The sequence below is a fragment of the Hylobates moloch genome, unplaced genomic scaffold, assembly GCF_009828535.3.
Source record: "Hylobates moloch isolate HMO894 unplaced genomic scaffold, HMol_V3 SCAFFOLD_7, whole genome shotgun sequence".
In the NCBI taxonomy this organism is placed as follows: Eukaryota; Metazoa; Chordata; class Mammalia; order Primates; family Hylobatidae; genus Hylobates; species Hylobates moloch.
Window position 1 is genome coordinate 97,619,712 of NW_026652282.1, and position 24,867 is coordinate 97,644,578.

Genomic DNA, 24,867 nt, shown 5'->3' on the forward strand with positions numbered 1-24,867 from the left:
CAAAAGCATAACCTAACCCCGATGTTTTCCAGGAGTAGGCCATTAGGAAGATGGAGTGTATAAAATAGGCCATGTACCCAAGAGTATGTACCTCGTTCTTGGCTCAGCAGGACTGCTTGATGAGGAGTAGATCTGAGAGAAACGGGGAGGAGGCTAGGGCTGGATGCACAGAGAGAAATGGGCATGGAGAAAGGAATAATGATGACAGAACCCTACAGTGGTTAGATTCTGGCATGGACTCCTGGCCCTTCTTGATTCCCAGCTACCTGGATAAACACAGGTTCAGACTTGGGAGAGCCAGGGGTGAATGGGACGAGCAAGGCCAATTCCTGCTCATTGCCCTGAGGCTCCTGGGACTTTGAAGGAAGGTGGCCAAGAAGGAGAACTCTGCAAAGGCAGGGATCTAGGCACTAGCTCTCTTTGGTGTGGGACATACAGCACTAAGAACAGGCATACAGCACTAAGAAAAGTGGCATCTCCAAGGTGGTTATGGGAGAAAGGAAGAGAAAAAGAAGAAAACACACACAGATACACAATTAAGGAAGAAAGTAGAGGCATGTGTGTTTGCATGTATACATGCATGTATGAATGCACAAATTAGTGAATGTGGGGGTGCTGCAGGGAGAGAAGAGCCACACTTTCATGTACAGCTTCCTTGAAGGGGCTGCAGAACCAAAGGCCCCCACCATGGTCACCTGCCTGTGTGGAACCACTGGGCCTTCCTTCTGACTCATGGAACCCCAATCTGGAGCACCCAATGGGGGAGTGCCTACCTGAGACCCCTGGAGGTAAGCCAGGGCATCATTTCCCCAGTCTTCACAATTTACATGGCCCCTGTCAATTTCTGCTGCTCCCACAATGGCTTACTACTCCCTCTTGGGCCTCCTGAGCCAGTATACCAGATGAGGTTTTTTTGCTGGGCTCCCTTGGGCTTGGCCTGGCTCCATCAGTACAGAAGAGAGCCAGAGACTCCATAATAAGAGGGAAAATCTAGGTACTAAGCCCACCTCAAGCTATGAGTCAGAATCCCCATGAAAGAATTTTACCCAAAAGTTTGGTGTGGTGGCTCATTCTAGTAATCCCAGCACTTTGAGAGACTGAGGTGGGAGGATCAGTTGAGCCCAGGAATTTGAGACCAGCCTGGGCAACCTAGCAAGACGTGTCTCTAAATATAAAAACAAAGAAAAATCTACTCAAGATGATCCTTATAACACTCACAAATGTGCTCAGAAAACTAGGAACCCCTTTATAAAAAATTAAAACTTAAAGCTCATAAGGAGATGATGTAGAAAGAGAAAAACAAATACATCTATTCTTTTTGATGAATGTTTTCACACAGACATATTTCTCACTGAGGGCCTGAGAAGAAGAAAACCCCTTCTCCAAACAGATTAAGTCCCACTTCCAGTGATTGGATTAGTTTTGGGCCTTCCTTGGCATTTTTTCATCCACAAAGGGTGGAGGGCTAGGTATGAAAGGATAGGTTGATTGGCATTTCTGGAGCAACAGTGCCATCAAGCAGAAGCTCTTTGAGCATGGCTTCCAGCCCTTCTCCATGTTTCTGGAGGGTAAGGTTTCTTACAGGAGAAAGTGTGGGTTTGGGGCACTCAGAAAATTCTGGGGCTGGACGTGGGCTCCTGACTGGGTGCCTCCAGAGTCAGTGTGAAAGCAAGGGAGCCAGGCTTACCCGCTAAGGAACCCTGGCTTGTGAGGCTTGCCAAGCTCGGGAGGTGGTAGAAGCCAAGTCTCAGTGGCTGCCATGTTTAGACACCTGGGATACTGGAGGGCATTCAGACTGTGGATCTTTGCTCTTGGTGTAGATGTAAGTTCAGGGGAAGAAAGGGGGAACTGCCCTGAAGGTCTCAGGGATGCGGGAAACCTGAGAACCAATGTCCCATCTGGAGGACCCAGACAAATAAAAAGGGAAGGAAGGAACAGACACATCGCCAAGTGCAGCCCATAAAGAAAATAATTTCCTGATTGCTGGGTACTACAATGAGATAAGAAAGAGTAACTCAAGTGTGGTGCATTTCAAGTTTTTTTTTTTCTGGTTTCTTATCTCTCCCCTCAAAGAAAGGCTGGGTTAAGCGTGCCACAGGATGCCATTCTGTCCATCTTCTCACTAGTGTAGAGAGTGCCAGTACCCACTGGTTATATATCAATTGAGCAGGACATCATCCTACAGAGTGAGTAGAACTGAGTCTATATTGAGAATTATTTCAGGTTGGGAATATTCCAGGATTGCCTGATTTCCTGGTCTCCAGGGGTAATATCCATTTTGGCTCCTCTTGGAAGATACCTAAATCAACACACATGGGGTTGCAAGGTCTGTGGGCTTAGCTTTCCTACGGCGTTGACTAAGGCTGAAGGAGCATGCTCAGACAACCAATCTCAAAGCTGTGGACCCATCAGATTTTCTAGATCTGGATTTGACCTCAGGGCTTGGCAAAGATAAGGCTGGTTGGCCCCCAAATATTCTGCCTACATACACTTAGGAAAATTCACACATGAAAAATAAAGCATAGCAAGTAGAGGATTTCAGCATCCACCTGGTAGGTTTCAAATAAAAAGGGTGAACTGCTGGGCTTTGAGATGTCCTACTTGACCTTTGGGAAAGTGCTGACCAGGGAGCAAATCCCCAGGAAGGCAGGAGATAAGAAAGGGCACAACCCACCCTACAGGCTTTCCAGAAATGGCCTCTGGAGACAGGCAGAAACTACAGAAAAAGGCTATGTGCCAATGAGTATGCACCTCCTTCCTAGCAAGGCACGCCTGATTAACAGGGGTTTGGAGGATAGGTGGGGGTGGGTGGATCTGGGAAAAATGGGGAAGAAGAACACTGGGGCTGGGCACACACACAAAAAAAATGCAGTTGGAAAACGTAAGGTGACTGAACCCCAAAATGAGAGATACATGAAGGGGATCCTAAACCTTGAGTCTCGGCGACCAGAGCAAGCACACATGGAGACTTCAAAAGGCAGAGGTTAAAGGAAAGTAACTTCCACTCTTGCTAATTGCCTAAATGTCCCCGACTCTTGGAAAAGTCAGTATGTGAAAAAGAAGTCTCCAAAGGCAGCTGACTAAGTGCATGTTCCTCGTGGGAGGTAGAACCTGCAACGCGGAGGACAGGTCTCTGCTACAGTAGCAGCAACCATAAGACTTGGTACTGCAGGCAGCAAAGAGGCAGGAAGAACAATGGCCACAGGCTTCATGAAAAGTCCTGAGCTGCTAGTCCCGCCCATATCATGGCCACCACCAGGCTTCTGAGCCATGGCTTCCTGTATGAGAAATGCCAGGCATCCTGGCTGGCCAGCTTATCCTGGCACCTATCTCTGAAGCTTCCATAGCCCTGCTTCATTCAGGCCTCCAGGGAGCTCGGATTCCTGCAGGCAAAGGCCACAGTCCTGCCTGGTCCCCCACAGCACCCCAAGCCACTCCTCCCCAGGCAAGTACAAGGAAGGGTGCACGAGATTGCCAAGTGAGTTCCTCTTGATGGCAGTATTGCTCCAGAAATGCCCACCTGCCCTTCCCCCAGTTCCACTCCCTCCACCCTTTGCAGAGGAAAAAAACACCAACCGTGCTCCGAATACAACCAATCACCATCTCGGCCACTTTGGGCCAGCTCTGGCCCACCTGCAGGGCCCTGTCCTTGGCAGACGGGACTCGGCGGGATCCTTCTACTAGCCTGCTTTCATGACAAACCAGAAAGCGGTCCCCTTGGACCACCCTGGGGATGGACCCGACCTAATCGCATCCCTAACGGCCTAACCGCATCCCTAACGATGCTTTTAGCATGGGAGGATGGTGGAACCCGCAGGGAAGAGACTGGGCACACAGTAGGATCCAAGCCCTGGCCCTGCCCCCCGGGACAACTTTGCACTTGGGCATTCTCACGGGTCACTGCAAGGCCAGCTTGACCAAGAGGTCAAAGGCAACTGGCGTCTCACTGACCCCTGGGGGTTTGGCCTCAAACTTCAGGTGAACCTACAATTCCGGAAGAGCGGGACCGGGTCCCGGGACCTTCTCACGTGGCAGCACGGCAAGGGGCTGGGGGAAGAGCCCACGCCAGCCTACGTCAGACAGGAGGGGAGCCAGTGGCTACCCCAAACACAGCTGTCCTCCTCATACCTGGCCTACATCAACCTCTTGATGGCTCTGCCCAGAAGGCTTCACGTAGAAAACACACAGAAGCATGCATGGTGTTGAGCACTCATGTGTGCCATGGGGGAGCGGTAGATGGGCAAGACCCAAGTGTTCCGATCTTCCTCCCCACACATATTCTGTGACAGAAACCCTATTTTGACCTCACTGGGCAGTCAAGGCGTGGGCAAATGCCTAACGTCTGCTGCAGGAACAGAGTGGCATTGAACGCTGTTCTCAAGACAGAGGAAACAGAAGGAACACACTACCTCAAGCTGCTACCTCCCTGACCCCTTCTGGACTCCTTCACCCATATGCACTTCCCTTTTGGATTTTCCACAACATATTTTATTTCTCTGTCTCTTTTTCTTTCTAGAGGTCTCTCTGTAACTAACTCTCTCTCGCGTGCACCACCTTCAGCCCCAACACTCTCTCACCCACTTCTACTGGAGCCTGCTTCCTCTCTTGCTCTGTCTCTACGTGATTGGGTTTCTCTCACTCTCTGGGAATTCCCATCAATGTGGGCCTTTAAAACGATGAGAGATGCAACTGAACGTGTGAGACATCGTGCACATAGGCTGAGAGGTGGCAAGAGAAATGCCCAAGAAATCAAGACCCCAGCTACCCCCTCTGCTTCTACCACCAGCAACACCACTCCAGGGATGTGCTTTCTGGTTCCCCCAAGCCAAGATGAGGCAAGTCCCAGTTGAATGTCATCGTGCTAACATTAAATGTGCTTTGAGGTGGAAGGTGAATGTCTCTTTGGATGGCAGTTTTCTGCACGTGGGCGAGGAGGGGCACACGTATCCACCTGGCTCACTCTCTAGCTGGATTCAGGTGGAACAGAGGACCATGAACCTTCTTGACCTTTTCTGCTTTGGTCCTGTGCTTCCAAGTTTTCAGGCCTAAGAAGCCCATCACCTCCTTATGCCTTCTTTCAGTCCTTCCACAAAACAAAACAAAACAAAACAAAACAAAACAAAACAAACCCAAAAAAACAGGACATTCCACCTGTCACCTCAAGAAGGTCCTCTAGGTTCCTTTTCCATTCCTGAATTCTGTGAAGTGGTGCTGATCCCCATCTTTTGGACACGAGCCCCTGTTCACTTGGGAGACACCTGAACACCCTCGGAAGGGAGAGTTAGCGCAGGAGATGACCCAGTCCACTGCTGTACCAGACCGGGTCCTGCAAAGAGAGGCATCCGCCAAGCCTCATCCCTGCACACCACGTTGGGCCTGGCCTGATTCTACCTCAGAGACCCACTTGAGGAGAGGCACAGAAATGCTGCCTGAGCAGCAGACCCTTCTGGCACAGAGCAGGCTGTACCCAGGCCTGTCCGACAGGTCCTTCTTTCTAGGTGCTCTTGGCTTCCCAGACTTCAGCAGGCCTGGGAAGGCCCCGGTCCCCCTTAGCTGATGCCCAGAGAGTCTCCATTTCACAAGATTTGCCACCAAACCCATTGGTCAGTGCACCTCTGATCACAGGGCCAGGTCCTGTGCACTCTCAAAGACAACCGGGATCCATTGAAGGCCCCCACGCAAAAATGAGCACCATAGTGAATGGCCCAGCTCCAAGACAACCTTGGGGACATGGACACAGCAAGACAGGGTCACATGTCTCAACAAGGTAGGGGCATGGTGTCTCAGGGTGGCTGGGCCGGGCCTGGCTTCGCATCCAACTCATCAAGGACTGTGTAGTTACAGACTCCCCCCACGGCCCACCTTCCTCCCTAGGACACAAGGAGGAATGCCCTGGTGCCAACTAGCAATGGCTGCAGGACTCAGCTCTGGGAGGGGCCCCTCTTCACTGGCATGCAGTGTGGCCAAGGGAGCCTCCCAGGGCGGGAACCCAGCTAGGCCATCACCCTCTTTGCTCTCAAGGGAAGGGGCGCCAGGCAAACTGCCCATAGCCTCAAGCTAAGGCTCTTTGGCCAAGGCCTCTGCCAGTCCCACCCAGATCATGGCTGTCACCAGGCTCCCGAGCTATGGCTTCCTGTACGGGAACCGCCAGCATCCTGGTTGTACAGCTCCTCCTGGCACCTATCTCTGGGACTTGCATGGCCTCAACTGAACATGGGCCCTGTTTCTCTCAGGCCTCCAGAGAGCTCAGATCCATCCGGGCACCGGCCCTAGTCCTGCCTGGTCCCCCACAGCACTCCCTAGCCACTCCTCCCCAGGAAAACACAGGGAAGGGTATGCGGGTTTGCCAAATAAGTTTCTCTTGATGGCAGTATTCCTCCAGAAATGCCCACCTGCCCTTGCCCCTGGTACTCCCTCCACCCTTTGATGAGGAAAAAATGCCAACTGCACTACAAAAATGGCTGATCACCATGTCAGCCATTTTGGGCCAGCTCTGGCCCACCTGTGGGACCCTGTCCTTGGGAGACTGGGGTTGGGACTCAAACTTCAGGTGAATCTACAATTCCAGGATAGCGGGACTGGGTCCCTGGCCTTTCTCATGTGGTAGCCCTGGCAGAGGAATGGGCAGAGGGCCCACACCAGCCTAGGTCAGACAGGAGGGGAGCCAGGTGCCCCCCAAACACACCTGTTCTCACATCTGGCCTACATCAACATCTAGACAGGTCTGCCCAGAAACCTTGACATGGAAAACACATAGAGGCAGGCATTCCATTGAGGAATCATGTGTGCTATGGGGGAGCAGTAAATTCGCAAGACCCACGTGTTCCGATGTAACTCCCTACATGTATTCTGTAACAGAAACCCTATGATGACCGTGTCAGGGAAGTCAAGGCATGGGCAAATGCCTAACCTGTGCTGCAGGAACACAGTGATATTGAACACTGCTCTCAAGACAGAAGAAACAGAAGAAATACACTACCTTCAATCTGCTACTTATCATTAAGGAAATTCAGGATGGACCCTGAATACCTTTTATTTCATATGACTTGATTCATCTTTGGGTAATAAAAAACAGTTTTAAAGATTACTGGTAAAATGCAAATGTCTTCAAAATGTAAACATGTGGTCTAAATTATGTTCAAATATTAGGTTTGCTAAATACTTTAAGGTCATAAACTCCTTTGGATTTTGAAATTTGTTTGACTTGCCTGCTTTACAACAAGGTAAGGCCTCGGAACATGTGCAGTTGGCTACACCCCTAGCTATGCTGGAAATAGTCAAACCTTATCAGCACCTAGTGTATAATTAATATAACTTATCAGGGTTTACATTAAAATTAAAATTGCTAAGAGTCACTATTATAACATGTAATTGAGACTACTAGAAACAGTTTTACATGCAAGGTGTGTAAGAAAAGTGAAATGTGTTTTTGGTAAAAGATTATAAGAAGGCATGGGAATGTAAATTTTTTAAAACCTCTAACATATTTAATAGGTTTCCCAAAATAGAATTTCCGCTTTAAAACTGTCTTTTATCTCTTTGACGTGTTTAGTTACATGGGAAGCAGTCAAAATAAAAAAAAAAGTTTAATGATCTTCAGGTTATATTTTAGTGAATATTAATAAATGTTCCAAAATTGTACGGAATTTCTAAAATTCTAATACGTCTGAGTATATGCTATCAATCATAATTATGGTTATTAGGTTAAGTTATTGCAGGCCACAGAAATAACCAAATTTCCTTGTATAAAGCTACTAACCCAAGTAGAACCAACAATTAATTGGATACCAAAACAAAAAATACTTTGTCAGATTTTCTTGTTAAACCAGCTGATAACGAAATTGTTTAGAAGTACAATTAATGAACTCCACGGTCTAAGTCAAATTACCTATGATAACCCATCAGTTATCAGTGGTATGCACCTAACTGGGAGAAACAACTGATATTAAAGAGGATATAAGTCTAATGTTAATTAAGCGTGGACTCATGGAGAACCAGGATGGCCACCTTGTCCTTCCTGAGTCCTTAAAGCTTTTATTATTAAAAGTTCTGTATTCCATGACTCATCATGGAAAAGATAAAATAACCCAAATTGAATATATTGGTGTGGTGTCTTATAAATTGCTAAAGTAGTTTATAACCAATGCTTGTTCCCATATTCCTGGGAAAATAATCAAAGCTTCAGGTACATTTGGTAACCTGATGGGCCATTTAAACATTTTATAAAAGGATTTCATTCAATTGTTATTTTCAATGCATGTTTTCTGGTTGTGTAGAAGCTCTCCCATGCAACAGGGCTGTTATAACACTAAGTTATTATGCCACAGTGTATTTTCACCAGGTAAAGAAAGCTTTTTATGGTTCACCGAGACAATTATCCCCTATACAATCTAGAACCCGAAGATTGGATTTTTTTTTTTTTTTTTTGAGACAAAGTCTTGCTCTGTCTCCCAGGCTGGAGTGCAGTGGTGCAATCTTGGCTCACTGTAACTTCTGCCTCCTAGGTTCAAGCAATTCTCCTGCCTCAGCTTCCCAAGTAGCTGGGATTACAGGCATGCACCACCATGCCCGGCTAATTTTTGTATTATTATTATTATAATTTTTTTTTTTAGTAGAGATGGGGTTTCGCCAAGTTGGCCAGGGTGGTCTTGAACTCCTAACCTCAAGTGATCTGCCTGCCTCAGCCTCCCAAAGCACTGAATTTACAGGCATGCACCATCGTGCTGGACCCGAAGATTGGATCTTCTGAGAACATCAGAGAAAGACTGCCCTTGCCACCCACATTGCAGCAAAACTTTAGAACCTTGAACTTTGGGTTCATAATCTCACAACTGAGAAGGGTCCATCCACAGTCTTGGAACTGTACACCTACTGGAACCCTTAAGGTAAAAGTAACGAGGGAATTTTCTCCCTAGAAGATGGCATCCTTGATGTAAACAGCTTTTCAAGAGTTCACAGATTAAGACTTCTACTATCATGAGACTCTTATCTTTGAATATGTTTTCTTGCTTATGCCTGTATGAACAATAGAAATAGAAAAGGGGTCTGTTACGTGCACTTATAGGATATAATTTTATTTGTGAAGGAGTTTGGAGCCCGCCTTATACATGGATAACCTTATACTTTGAAAGATAAAAGATGAAGGCCCAACGTAGGTGAGAAACTTTGATGGTACACACATTGCCTCGTAATCAGTCAGAAACAGAACATTGGTTCACTCTTCTTCACCCACATCACGGGTTAAAGAGAACATTGCCAGGAGGCCTTCACTCTTCTAGAAGGGCGCCATTTGTTAGGTCCTTTTTCCATTGTTTGGAGTAAAAGAAGCAATGTAAAAGGAGAAATGTATCCCTCATGATAGGTTCTATAGCAAATTCCACTGTAAAGGCTACAGTTACACAACAGACTTTAAATTCTCTGGTGAAAGTTATGATAGAATTGGCTGAATAGAGAAGTATCTGTGCAGCTGCTGGCACTTATGGCCTATGGAGGAAACATCGGGTATTATAGAGATTCAGGTGTAGCGGATTAATGAAGAAACTGCCTAGTTAAGGGAATAGACTCTTTATCAAGCTCATTCTTATATCTATTTGATTTTAGGAGGTTTGGTTTATGTGGATCCTGGGTAAGGAGCATACTCCAAACCAAACTCTTAGTCATAATAATAGTCTCCCTGGTGCACTGTCTTCTCTCAGAGGATTTTTTTTTTTTTTTTTTGAGATGGAGTCTTGCTCTGTTACCCAGGCTGGATTGCAGTGGCAGGATCTCCACTCACTGCAAGCTCCACCTCCCGGGTTTATGCCATTCTCCTGCCTCAGCCTCCCGAGTGGCTGGGACTATAGGTGCCCACCACTATGCCTGGCTAATTTTTTTTTGTATTTTCAGTAGAGACGGGGTTTCACCATGTTAGACAGGATGGGTCTCGATCTCCTGACCTCGTGATCCACCCGCCTCAGTCTCAATGTGCTGGGATTACAGGCATGAGCCACCGTGCCCAGCCCTCTCAGAGGTTTTAAATGCTTGCATGCAGCCATCTCTAGAATGCCAAATGGTTTCTCTTCAACTGGAATGACAAGAGGAACATCACACTCCGGGGACTGTTGTGGGGTGAGGGGAGGGGGGAGGGACAGCATTAGGAGATATACCTAATGCTAAATGACAAGTTAATGGGTGCAGCACACCAACATGGCATATGGATACATATGTAACAAACCTGCACATTGTGCACATGTAACCTAAAACTTAAAGTATAATAATAAAAAAAGTGAAAATATCTTCAAAAGAAAGATTAAAAAAAAAAGAGCTGAAAGAAATGTGTGACTATGAGGCCACTGCTGCATTGACATGCTGAGACCAGAAACCCAAAATGATGGTAACTGAGAGTGTCGCTAAGGCCTTAAGTTTTGGTCATACTCTCATCTAAGTGAGAACCTGACCAAAAAGGGAATTTTTTAAAAAACAAAATTGTGGGAGGCCATTGTTTTGGATTGAGCTTATGCACTAGGCCTCAACAGACCAAACCAAACCAAAATGGAGTTGCTTGTGTTAAAACTTTAAGGAAACACAGATTCTAGAACAGACCAGGTTTTGTTTTTCTCCTGCAAATCTCTAGAACAAACATTCCTGACAGCATATGTAGACACCCCCTGAAGTTCCCATTAAATCTTTTAACCAAATTCATGTCTTCTCACATAGAGACCATCAAGCTTCAGATAATCATGCAACAAAGGTTCCAGGCAGTTGCAGGTGAAGACATCAGCCCTGGCCACTAAGGAGCTACCCTGCCTCCACTAGACAGAGAAGGGTGAGAGTTCCATAATTCCCAACAGGTAGGGACTACCCCCTAAGCCAGCAGAAAGCAGTTACAGAAGAAAGACCATCAGTCCCTCCACCTCCCATAAAGATTTATGAGATCACACCTCTCGGAGGGGAAATGAGGTAGGAGAATAGGGTCTGGAGGCAGGAAACATAAGGCCATTTCATGCTGACTTCCTAGAACTAAATGAAATGGAAACACTTCAGCTATGACAGGTAATATCCTCTCTATTTACATAGGGCATAAACTGAGTAAATAACTTTGTAATGTTACTTCATTCTTTTCATTTACATAGGGCATACCCCAGGTAGACAATAGAAACCTCTAGAGGGTATTTAAACCCTAGAAATTTCTGTAGTGGGGCTCTTGAGCCCCTATGCTCAAGCCCGCTCCCACCCTGTAGAGTGTACTTTTATTTTCAATAAATGTCTGCTTTTATTGCTTCCTTCTTTCCTTGCTTTGTTTGTACATTTTGTCCAATTCATTTTTCAAGAAGCTAAAAACCTTGACACTCTCCACTGGTAACACTGGGAGCGGCCCATCCTCACTGCTGTGCACTGTGGCCAAGAGCGCCTCCTGGGGCTGAGGACCCAGCTAGGCCATCACGCCCATTGCTCTAAAGAAAAGGGGCACCAGGCAAACTGCCTGTGGCCCTGAGCAAAAGCTCCTTGGCTGAGGCCTCCATTAGTCTCACCCAGATCATGGCCACCACCAGGCTCCTGAGCCATGGCTTCCTGTACAGAACGTGCCAGGTGTCCTGGCTGGCCAGCTCATCCTCAGTGCCTATCTCTGGGGCTTCCACAGCCTGACCCAGCCATGGGCCCCACTTCCCTTGGGCCTCCAGAGAGCCTGGATCCATCTGGGTACTGGCCCTAGTCCTGCCTGGTCCCCTACAGCACTCCCAAGCCGCTCCTCCCCAGGCAGGCACAGGGGAGGGTGCGTGGGATTGCCAAACGATTCCTCTTGATGGCAGTATTGCTCCAGAAATGCCCACCTGCCCTTCCCCCAGGTCCACTCCCTCTGCCCTTTGCTGAGGAAAAAATGCCAACCACGCTCTTAACATGGCCGATCAGCATCTCAGCCACTTTTGGCCAGCTCTGGCCCACCTGCGGGACCCTGTCCTGGAGAGAATGGACTTGACGGGGTCCTCTTAGCCTGACTTCCTGACAAACAGGGAAGCGGTCCCCTTGAACCGTCCAAGGGATGGACCCAAACTAAACACATCCCTAACTGTGCCTTTAGCATGGGAGGATGGTGGAGCCCTCAGGGAAGAGAAGAAAATTGGGCACGCAGTAGGATCTGAGCCCAACCCCTGCTTTCCAGGAGACATTTGCACTTGGGCATTCTCACGGGTCACTGCAAGGGCAGCTTGACCAAGAGGTCAAAGGTGACCAGCGTCTCACTGTCCCCTGGAGGTTGGGACTCAAACTTCAGGTGAACATACAATTTCGAGATATGCTACTACAGTTTTGAATAAACATGGTAGTAAGCAGAGTCCCTAGCCTAGGCTTCCTGTGCCTTTCAGCTCAGGCTCCCTGGCTGGTTGTCTCCTCCTGGTGCCTGTGTTTGGAGGTTGCAAAGTCTGAGCTGTTCCCAGGAGATGCTTTATATATGCATTTTGGATTGTGGTTCTGCTGCATGTCCCCTCAGCCTAGGACTTTGTTTTCCATTTCCAATGCACCACAGGAAGGTTTGATAGGGAAGGATGAGGAGTGGTGAGGTGAGTCAGTGTGGGAGAAAATAGGAAGTTGGGGGAAGATGGAAGAGGGGAAGATGGGTGACTGGTTTGGGAAAGAGTTTCCTTTAGATGGCAGTATTTTACCAGAAATGTTAACATGCCCTTTGGTGCCACCCACTCAGTTACCTCTTCCTCCATCATTTGCCACTGAAAAAAAGCCAACCAGCATTAAAGTGATTGTCACTAAGTGACTCCCACCTCTCACAGTTGGTCCTCCAGTGTTCAGGGCATCTTTCTGGTAGAATGGTCTTTAGCTTCCTCTCAGAGAAGAATAAATTTGTCCCCACCATGTAACTCTAGGAATGGATCCAAACATATGTACCCATGGTTCTATCTTTAACACTAGATCTGGTCAAGACTATAGGAAATGTCTTTAGTCTGGGCACAGAGTTGAAGTCAAATCTACTTAGGACCAGTGGGAACAATCTGTCTTGGGCATTCTTACTATAATTTAACCTTGAGGTCTCAGGCAGCTAGACACAAAGAGTGGCAGCCCTGAGGCATCAGGACTGGTATGAAGTATGATGCGAAACTGCCATCCCAAGACAACAGGGCCTGAGGACCCAGCTCTTCTCACAATACTGTCCTCTAGTCTTCAGGCTATGATGGTCCTACTTTTAGGTCAGTTAGATATAAGATCTCAGAACACTTGGCACATGAAAACTCTGTTCAAACCTCTGCACTAAAGGATTTACCAAAATCTAGAATGTTTTCTAGCAGTGTCCCTAGGATGGCCCAGCCCTACTTATCATGTTTACCACAGAATTCTCACAGTTGAGAAAAAAATGTAGTTTTTTTTTCTAGCTAACACATACTTGATAATATTTAAACTTCCTTTCTTAGAGCACTCCTAAAAGGAGCTTACAATTTCCTAAAAAGAGATCTTTGGGTCATTGATGAAATTAAGACAGAATTTTTTTAAAAAAATTGAAATCAGGAGAGAGACAGCATCATGGCAGACAGGAGGCAGGACTAGATTACAGCTCTGGATAGAGCAGCATGTGGCATCTTGCATTGTGAATTTTAGCTCCAGATCAACTGCAAGAACAAACCAGCAATCCTGAGAGGATTCACAGACCCTCTAAAGGAAACAGACTGTACCTGCAGGACCCAGGAGACACCCCAAATATTGTGAGTGCCCCAATTGTAGAAGTGAGAAAGGGAAACCCCCCTCTCCTGAGCACACCCCAACTGGAGAAGCCGAAGGTCAGTTTGCAGGAGAGGTTTCCGACTTTACCTGGAGCTGAGTCAAGTTAGAGAGATGAGTAAAATACAGGGGTAGAGGAAGCAGCAGAAAGGCCCTGGGAGCTCACTGGGTCCCCAAGCAGCCCATTCCTGCCTGGCACCACAGGGATCCATCGGGATGGTGGCCAGAGGAGCAAGGGGTAAAACACCACAGGGAGAAGGAATTCTCTAGCTGAACTTTTTAACAATTTGAATGGGTTGAGAGAGAAGTCTCCTGACCAGAGCTCAGGGGAGGGTGTGAATCAGGCTTGCAGACTTCACAGGCGGTGGAAGAACTTTTCTCTTGCAGCTGGGAGGCAGATAGCCTTGGGCAAGTTTTCAAGCCCAGCTTGAGCACTGCCTGGAAATAGACTCAGGGCTGTTTGCGGGGGCACAGTGGACATGAGACTGGCCCTACCATTTGTGTGGGAGCTGGGTGAGGCCTGTGACTGCCAGCTTTCCCCCACTTTCCTGACAACCTGCATGACTCAGCAGAGGTAGCCATAATCCTCCTAGGTACACAGCTCCAATGACGTGGGAATCTCACCCCCATCCTCCACAGCAGCTGGAGCAAGACCCACCCATGGAGAATATGAGCTCAGACATGCCTAGCCCCACCCCTACTTGATGGTCCTTCTCTATCCACCCTGGTAGTGTAAGACAAAGGTTATATAATCCTGGGAGTTCTAGAGCCCTGCCCACTACCAGTCCCTCTCTACACTACTATAGCTGATGATTTCTGGAAAGCACCACCTCCTGGCAGGAGGCCAACCAGCACAAAAATAGAGCATTAAACCACCAAAGCTAAGGACCGTCATGGAGTCCATTGCACGCTCTGCCACCTCCACTGGAACACGCGCTGGTATCCATGGCTGAAAGACCCATAGACAGTTCACATCACAGGACTCTGTGCAGACAACCCCCAGTACCAGCCTGGAGCTGTGTAGACTCACTGGGTGGCTAGACCCAGAGGAGAGACGACAATCATTGCAGTTTGGCTCACAGAAAGCCACATCCTAGGAGAAGGGGGAGAGTAGTACATCAAGAAAATACCCTGTGGGACCAAAGAATCTGAACAACAGCCTTCAGCCCTTGACCTTCATTCTGACAGAGCCTACCCAAATGAGAAGAAACTAGAAAACCAACCCTGGCAATATGACAAAACAAGGCTCTTCAACCCCCCCCCCCCCGCCCACCCAAAATCACACTAGTTCCCCAGCAATGGATTCAAATCAAGAAGAAATCCCTGATTTACCTGAAAAAAATTCAGGAGGTTAGTTATTAAGTTAATCAGGGAGGGACCAGAGAAAGGCGAAGCCCAATGCAAGGAAATCCAAAAAATGATACAAGAAGTGAAGGCAGAAATATTCATGGAAATAGACAGCTTAAAGAAAAAACAATAAAAAATTCAGTAAACTTTAGACACACTTTTAGAAATGTGAAATGCTCTGGAAAGTCTCAGGAATATAATTGAACAAGTAGAAGAAAGAAATTTAGGGCTCAAAGACAAGGTCTTCGAATTAACCCAACCCAACAAAGACAAAGTAAAAAGAATAATAAAATATAAACAAAGTCTCCAAGAAGTCTGGGATTATGTTAAACAACCAAACCTAAGAATAATTGGTGTACCTGAGGAAGAAGAGAATTCTAAAAGCCTGGACAACATATCTTGGGGAATAATCGAGGAAAACTTCCCCAGCCTTGCTAGAGACCTAGACATCCAAATACAAGAAGCACAAAAAACACCTGGGAAATTCATTACAAAAAGATCTTTGCCTAGGCACACTGTCATCACTTTATTCAAAGTTAAGATGAAGGAAATAATCTCAAGAGCTGTGAGACAGAAGCACCAGGTAAGCTATCAAGGAAAACCTATCAGATTAACAGATTTCTCAGCAGAAACCTTATAAACTAGAAGGGACTGGGGCCCTATCTTCAGCCTACTCAAACAAACAATTATCAGCCAAGAATTTTGTATCCAGCAAAACTAAGCGTCATATATGAGGCATATATGAAGGAAAGATACAGTCGTTTTCAGACAAACAAATGGTGAGAACACTCGCCATTACCAAACCACCACTACAAGAACTGCTAAGAGGAGCTCTAAATCTTGAAAGAAATCCTGAAAACACATCAAAACAGAACCTCTTTCAATCATAAATCACATATGACCTATAAAACAAAAATACAAATTTAAACAATCATTTACTATGTCATTTTTCTTTACCTTGAAGAACATAAACTGTTATTTCAGTTTTACAAATCAGCAAGATATTATTTATGGCAAGAAATATTCCATTGAAATGTTGTGCTATAATATGGGAAAATGCAAATGTTTTTCATGGTTTCTACCAATGTGAAATAAAACTTAATTCTGACTTCTCTGTGAAAAAAAAAAAAGCAAAAACAAAAAACAAAAAACACCAAGTACACAGACAACAAAAGGCACAATGAAAGTAATGGTACCTCACATTTCAATACTAACATTGAATGCAAATGGCCTAAATGCTCCACTTAAAAGATACAGAATAGCAGAATGGATAAGAACTCACCAACCATCTGCTGCCTTCAGGAGACTCACCTAACATATAAGGACTCACATTAACTTAAAGTGGTGGAAAAAGGCATTTCAAGCAAATGGACACCAAAAGTGAGCAGGGGTAGCTATCCTTATAACAGGCAAAACAAACTTTCAAGCAACAGCGGTTAAAAGAGACAGAGGGACAGCATATAATGGTAAAAGGCCTTGTCCAACAGGAAAATATCACAATCCTAAACATATATACACCTAACACTGGAGCTCCCAAATTTATAAAACAATTACTAATAGACCTAAGAAATGAGACAGACAGCAATGCAATAATAGTGGGGGACTTCAATACTTCACTGATAGCACTAGACAGGTCATCAAGACAGAAAGTCAACAAAGAAACAATGGATTTAAACTATACCTTGAAACAAATGGACTTAAGAGCTACATACAGAACATTTTCTCCAACAACCACAGAATACACGTTTTATTCAATAGCACATGGAAATTTCTCCAAGATAGGCCATAAGATAGGCTTTAAAACAAGCCTCAATAAACTTAAAAAAATTGAAATTATATCAAGCACTCTCAGACCATAGTGGAATAAAACTGGAAATCAACTCCAAAATAAACCTTCAAAGCCATGCAATTACATGGAAATTAAATAACCTGCTCCTGAATGAGCATTGGGTCAAAAATTAAATCAAGATGGAAATTTAAAAATTCTTTGAATTAAATGACAATAATGACACAATCTATCTAAACCTCTGGAATACAGCAAAGGTGGTGCTGAAAGGAAAGTTCATAGCTATAAACACCTACATCCAAAAGTCTGAAAGAGCACAAATAGACAATCTAAGGTCATACTTCAAGGAACTCGAGAAATAATAACAAACCAAACCCAAACTCAGCAGAAGAAAGGAAATAACCAAGATCAGAGCAGAACTAAATGAAATTGAAACAAAAAAATACAAAAGATCAATGAAACAAAAAGCTGGTTCTTTGAAAAGATAAATAAAATTGATAGGCCATTAGTAAGATTAACCAAGAGAAGAGAGAAAATCCAAATAACCTCGCTAATAAGCAAAACAGAAGTTATTACAACTGACACCACTGAAATACAAAAGATCATTCAAGGCTACTATGAATGCCTTTATGCATATAAACTAGAAAACCTAGAAGAAATCGATATATTCCTGGAAAAATACAACTCTCTTAGCTTAAATCAGAAAGAATTAGATACCCTGAACAGACCAATAACAAGCAGTGAGATTGAAACAGTAATTAAAAAATTACCAACAAAAAAAGTCCAGGACCAGATAGATTCACAGCAGAATTCTACCAGATATTCAAAGAAGAATTGGTACCAATCCTTTTGACACTATTCCACAAAATAAAGAAGGAATCGTCCCTAATTCATTCTATGAAGCCAGCATCACCCTAATACCAAAACTAGGAAAGGACACAACCAAAAAAGAAAACTACAGACAGATATCCTTGATGAACACAGATGTTAAAATCCTTAGCAAAATGCTAGCTAACTGAATCCAACAACATATCAAAAACATAATCCAGCTGGATCAAGTGGGTTTCATACCAGGGATGCAGGGATGGTTTAACATATGTAAGTCAATAAATGTGATACACCACATAAACAGAATTAAAAACAAAAATCACATGATCATCTAAATAAATGCAGAAAAACCATTTGAGAAAATCCAGCATCCTTTATGATTTAAACTCCCAGCAAAATCAACATACAAGGGACACTCCTTAATGTAATAAAAGCCATTTGTGACAAACCCACAGCCACCATAATACTGAATGGGGAAAAGTTGAAAGCATTCCCTCTGAGAACTGGAACAAGACAAGGATGCCCACTCTTGCCACTCCTCTTCAACATAGTACTGGAAGTCCTAGCCAGAGCAATCAGACAAGAGAAAGAAATGAAGGACATCCAAAATGGTAAAGAGGAAGTCAAACTGTCACTGTTTGTTGATGATATGATTGCTTACCTTGAAAACCCTAAGGACTCCTCTAGGAAGCACCTAGAACTGATAAAAGAATTCAGCAAAGTTTCCGGATAAAAGATTAATGTACAGAAATCAGTAGCTCTTCCGTACAACAACAGTGACCAAACAGATAAACAAATCAAGAGCTTAACTCTTTTTACAATAGGTGCAGGGAAAAAAAAACAACAAAACAAAAACAAAAACAAAAAAAAACCCAACACTTAGGAATATACCTAACAAAGGAGTTGAAAGACCTCTATAAGAAAACTACAAAACACTGCTTAAAGAAATCATAGATGACACAAACAAATGGAAACACATCCCATGCTCATGGATGAGTAGAATCAATATTTTGAAAATGACCATACTGCCAAAAGCAATCTATAAATTCAATGCAGTCTCCACCAGAACACTACCATCATTCTTCACAGAGTTAGAAAAATCAATCCTAAAATTCATATGGAACCAAAAAAGATCCCACATAGCCAAAGCAAGACTAAGCAAAAATAACAAATCTGGAAGCATCACACTACCTGATTTCAAACTAAACTATAAGAACATAGTCACCAAAACAGCGTGATACTGGTACAAAAATAGGCACATAGACCAATGGAACAGAATAGAGAACCCAGAAATAAACCCAAATACTTAGAGCCAACTGATCTTCGACAAAGCAAACAAAAACAAAGTGGGGAAAGGACACACTTTTCAACAAATGGTGCTGGGATAATTGGCTAGCCACATGTAGGGGAAAGAAACTGGATCCTCATATCTCACCTTATACAAAAATCAGCTTAAGATGGATTAAGAAATTAAACCTAAGACCAAAACTATAAAAATTCTAGAAGATAACATCGGAAAATCCTTTCTAGACATTGGCTTAAGCAAGGATTTCATGACCAAGAACCCAAAAGCAAATGCAACAAAAACAAATAGCTGGGACCTAATTAAACTAAAGACCTTTTGCATGGCAAAAGGAATAGTCAGCAGAATATACACAAAACCCACAGAGTGGGAGAAAATCTTCACAATCTATACATCTGACAAAGGACTAATATCCAGAATCTACAATGAACTCAAATCAGTAAGAAAAAAACAATCCCATTAAAAAGTCGGCCAAGGACCTGAATTGATAATTCTTAAAAGATATACAAATGGCCAACAAACATATGAAAAAATGCTCAACATCACTAATGCTCAGGGAAATGAAAATCAAAACCACAATGCGACACCACCTTACTCCTGCAAGAATGGCCATCATAAAAAAATAAAAAAACAGTAGATGTTGACATGGATGCAGTGAACAGGCAACATTTCTACACTGCTGGTGGGAACGTAAACTAGTACAACCACTATGGAAAACAGTGTGGAGATTTCTTAAAGAACTAAAAGTAGAATTACCATTTGATCCAGCCATCCCACTACTGGGTATCTACCCAGAGGAAAAGAAGTCATTATTCGAAAATGATACTTGCACACACGTTTATAGCAGCACAGTTCATAATTGCAAATTCGTGGAACCAACCCAAATGCCCATCAATCAACAAGTGGATAAAGAAACTGTGTTATATTTGATGGAATACTATGCAGCCATTAAGAAGGAATTAATTAACAGCATTTGCAGTGACCTGGATGAGATTGGAGACTATTATTCCAAATGATGCAACTCAGGAATGGAAAACCAAACAACATTTTTTCACTGATATGTGGGTGTTAAGCTATGAGGACACAAAGGCATAAGAATGATGCAGTGGACTTTGAGGACTTGTGCAGAAGAGTGGGAGGGAGGTGAGGAATAAAAGACTATAAATATGGTGCAGTGGTATACTGCTTGGGTGATGGGTGTACCAAAATCTCACAAATCACCACTAAAGAACTTACTATGTAACCAAATACTACTTGTACCCCAATAACTTACGGAAAAAAGTTCAAAAAATTTCAGTTGCCAATAAATAAACACTTAAAAAAATTGAAATCCATGAAAATGGAGACACTAACCAATCTGCTGGGATACCTCCCAAACACTTTTGATTGAATGTGCCTATCATCCTGGTGGCCAAGAAGAAATCCCTGCACACTCTGCCTAGTGCTGAGCTGCATAAATCAGGAATCCAGGCACACAGAGTCAAGGCTCAGCCAGGGCCAAAGACTGCTTGCCTGAGGTTTTCCAGATGCTGATGTGTTATGCAGCTGAACTGCCACAGTTCCTACATCTCCCATGAGCCTAGAAAATGGCAGACTCGAACTCTTGCAAGGACCCCACTAGACAGCCTGATGTCTGCCTTCACAGTCAGCGACCACGACCTGGCAGCTCTGGCTCTAGCATTGTGTTCTGTGTGTGTGTGTGTGTGTGTGTGTGTGTGTGTCTGTCTGTCTGCCTGTCTCTGGCTCTAGAATTGTGTTCCATCTGTGTGTCTGGCTCTAGCACTGTGTTTCTACTGTGTGTGTGTGTGTGTGTGTGTGTGTGTGTCTGGCTCTAGCATTGTTTCTACTGTGTTTGTGTGTGTGGCTCAGCACGGTAATTCTACTGTGTGTGTGCGCGCGCGCGTACTCACACACATGCCTCACTGAATGCCAAGGGTCCTCTGAGCAACCTTTTCTGTAGAGCCAGGTCTCAGAATGTGTAACAGTGCATGTTCAATTCCCTTTACCCCAACAGAAATAGATTTTAAGAGTCCACAGAAAAAGACATACAAAGATCTTAAAATATACAAAAATATCTTTTAGCGACTCACAAGAAGTGAAATCAAAACAAAAACTACACTGTTGTATAATTTTTCACATATTATCAATTTCCAAAAATGACCTGTCTCCCTCTGAGGAACCTGTATTACCTACCATTTCCTGACCCATCTTGGTTCTGGCTCCTCTCAAGTGTTCTCAAGTAATCACACTATTTTCTTGCTAGAATTTGTCCTACACATGCAGATAGCCAAATACCATCTCACAAGGAATGTAAAACCACATGTTCTGGTGCAATTGCTTTGTTTTCTTTACCGTTAAAATGGTTATAATCCCACTTAAAACACAGTGCAATCCCTTATGCGAAACGACCTCTCATGCAATCAAATCTCCATAGAACTTTGGTCAGTTTTTCTAATTTTGGAAATAAGGCCAAACTTTTGCCTTAGTATCAGTAACAGGAAACACAAAGCACAACAAGAGCGAACACACAAACACACATAAACACCCTTAACATCTTCATCTAGAAATAACCAGTATAACTGTGACAATTGTGTCTTCTTTCCTTTTGGACTTTTTGTCTACATATAATTTGTTGAGCTTATATTTTGTATTATTACCACTATCTTTTGTAATTTTTGATACTTATTTAAGAAGCTTCATTCTTTCTTTTTCTTAATAATCATGGCCATTTCAGATCCTCCCATTTCACAGAACTGAAAAAACATGAAAATGTGAGCAAGCCCCTGAAAATCTGGGGGGTTGTCTTTCCATGTCTTTAAATGCGTACGTAGAAAGGGAGCTGTATTGCTTTTAGGTCAAAATTTCATCGGAGTAAATGTTCCCCCTTTAGGAGTACATTCAAGGGAGCCCAGCACTTGTGAGCACGCACGGCGGCCATGCGGTTTAACCACCACTCAGTCCAAACCGACAGAGCACGCACACCCTCCTCCAGCCACGTAGGTGGGGAGAACTCGAGTGGGGCGAAGGAATGCGTGGGCGCACCCTTCTCCTCCTGTTCGCCCCGCCCTTTGGCCACACAGAAACGCTTTCAGGCCAACCGACGAGGAAGGCTAGAGGGACTCTGCTGGGAGGCTCTCCCTACACTTGCCAGAACTGAAAACTTAAGCAGGGGTTAAAAACTCAGTGCTCCAAAACCGCAAGACCCCGACCCGCCCACACGGCCCGGACTCGGCCCTCTGGGACTCCCAGATACCCGCCGGACGCCCGAGCCGGTGGTGCGGCAGCCACCATTGCGCAAGTTCGAGCGCCCGGCTCTGGCTGCTCACATGATGGAGGATGGAGAAGGTCCTCTGCACCAGAAAGGCCGCCTACGGCACAGACCCCTGCCCTACTTCCCCCAGCGTCAGGGAAAGGAAAGGCAAAGAAAGGAAAGACGAAGGAAGGAGACCTACCTGGCTGAGGCCGCGCGCCAGCGGGAAAGGTCCGACTACCTCTGATCTGCGTTCTGGGGACGGCTGGACCCCAATGCGCCCCCTGCGGCAACGAGACTCCCGCGTTGCCATCCCTCCCTCCATCTTCTGTGTCTCCCGTTCCCCAGAGGGGGTGGAAGCTGAAGGTCAGAGGAAGGGGAGGTGTTGGGAATCCGGGTTGTGTAGTGTCGGCTCCGCCCAGGGGAGGAGTGGGACATCTTAAGCCAGTCGTAGGTGCTTCAAGGGCCTGGAGAGGTGGGCTTTGGAAAGTCAGATGAGAAATCTTTCATCTTGGCCAGTTGCTCGGTAGAATCTATTTATTTCCCTTAGAATAAGGTCCTTGTTGCTAGGGGGCAAACGATGATTGAGTCAGAACAATACAATGGAATATCTATAGTTCAATATTCGCAAAACATTTAAATATGCATATTTTCAACCGGTAAGTTTGTATCATTGTATTGCCTGAGGTTACTAAAAGCCTCAATTGCTCCCTCCCCAGGTGAGAGGTAATGAGTAAGAGAAAAGGTCTGGGAGTATCTGGCCAGCAGGTGGTCTTGGGGTAGGGGCATGGGGCTGAGAGTGTGAGGGTCAGTTGGTGGGGAGTGAAATGTCTGGTTCCCAAGACCAGACACTGCCGGTGCCCTATCACTCCCTGATTTTTGTCTGGAACTGTTAGGGGCCCAGTGCTGCTTCTGCGGCCATTCCAGGGGATGCTGCTGGTTGGCGCACACGCTGCCTAGGTGTGTGATGAAATGCTACGTCCGAAAGAGTGACAGCGACTCGAAGGTTTCCCCTGTCTGACCAGTGCCCTGATATCTTCCTTCTTTTGGAAAAAAAAAAAAAAAAGGAACACTTTTGCAAAATAATAGTCGCAGAATGAAGACACCTGTAGTGTATAAAGAAAAACGATAACCCGTGATGACACCACTCAGCGAAGAGGACTGTTAAATTGGGGCGTACATCCTTCTAGCACCTGATTTCTTAAGTGGTAGGGAGAGATGCAAATAAAGATCCTTTTAAAATAATAGTCTAGTGAGCTCCCAAGACCCGTGGGAAGCATGCAGCTATTCAGTTGCCAACCTATTGATTGTGAAGATATTTTTGTGGACCCATTTAATTTTCTATTCATAATATAGTCTTTGATGGACCTTTACTATTATTTTTTGTTTCACAAACCCAATGTTTTAGGACCTGATGGACTTTTACAAAAATTTTTCTGAAGAAAATTTTTAAGGAATTTTTTCCCTACAAATAAACAAGTGTTTCAAGTGAGAACCAAAGTCACCGCTGCCCAGGTCCACTCCCCAGTATACCCACCTTAAAATAAACACTTTAAAAAGAAATCCAAGGCCTCTGCACCAACCTGAGGAGAGTACAACTGCACTTTTACCGCCTCCAACTCCTTAGAATTTTCTGCCTCCATTTCACTCCCCACCAACTGACCTTCACTCTCAGTCCCCCATCCCCACCCCACCCCAAGACCACCTGCTGGCCAGATACTCCCAAACCTCTTCTCTTACTCATTCTCTTGCTGTTTGGGCAGAGGTGGGTGGGAATTACCAGGAGGTAGGGGGAGGAGAATAAATGGGCATAGGTGATACTTGTTCTGGTCAAATGCCTTCACCGGCTTAGGGGAGAGTTGAGGGAGGGGTTAAGACTCTGCCACAATTCCACGTTGTAGAAAATGGAAAGTGGAAAGAGCTTCCCTCTCCTTCCCAGGTGGAATTAGCCAAAAAAGAATTGGGCTATGAATCTCAGCTGCACCTCTCTGGATGCCTCCCTGTTTTTCTCCTCCTTTATTTAATGTAGGAATGGCCATTGCCCGACACAGAATCAAGTCATAACCTTTTTTCTGTCTACATTATCTGAACCGACACAGATTCAATAAGCACTCATTGTGCCAGGAAACCAAGGTCCACAGAGGCTAAAGCTTTGCCAAGGTGAACCGGAGTTCACAGGATGAATCCAAACATGCTAGGCTGCAAATCCTTTGCGCTCTTCATGCAAATGGACAAGCAGCTCCATAAAGGATGCTCAACATCATTCATTTAGGCAAATACAAAGCAAAATCACGAGGAGATACACTTCACACTTACTAGGATGGCTAGAATAAAAACAAAATTGAAAATAACAAGTGTGATGAAGATGTAGAGAAATTGAAACTGTCATACATTGCCGGTGGGAAAGTAAAACGATGTAGATATTATGGAAAGGAGTTTGGCACTTCCACAAAAAGTTAAACGTGTAATTACCATGTGATCCAGGAATTCCACTCCTAAGTATATATCCAAGATAACTGAAAATAGATATTTAAACAAAAGTTATGCATGAATATTTGTGGCAGCATAATTCATAAAACCCAAAGGAGAAACGACCCAAATGCCCATGAACTGGTGAATGTTTAAACGAATGTGCTATATCCATATCATGGA

The 24,867-nt window shown here is 44.7% G+C and overlaps 1 long non-coding RNA gene across 1 annotated transcript in view; it reads right to left on the reverse strand.

The window, feature by feature from the left end:
• Positions 1-22,553, reverse strand: part of LOC116811976 (uncharacterized) — a 228,198-nt gene extending 205,645 nt beyond the window's left edge. The window contains exon 1 of the long non-coding RNA XR_004370560.2: positions 22,418-22,553. This is a non-coding gene — a long non-coding RNA (uncharacterized LOC116811976). The remainder of the gene's footprint in view (positions 1-22,417) is intronic.
• Between the last annotated feature and the right edge of the window lie 2,314 nt (positions 22,554-24,867).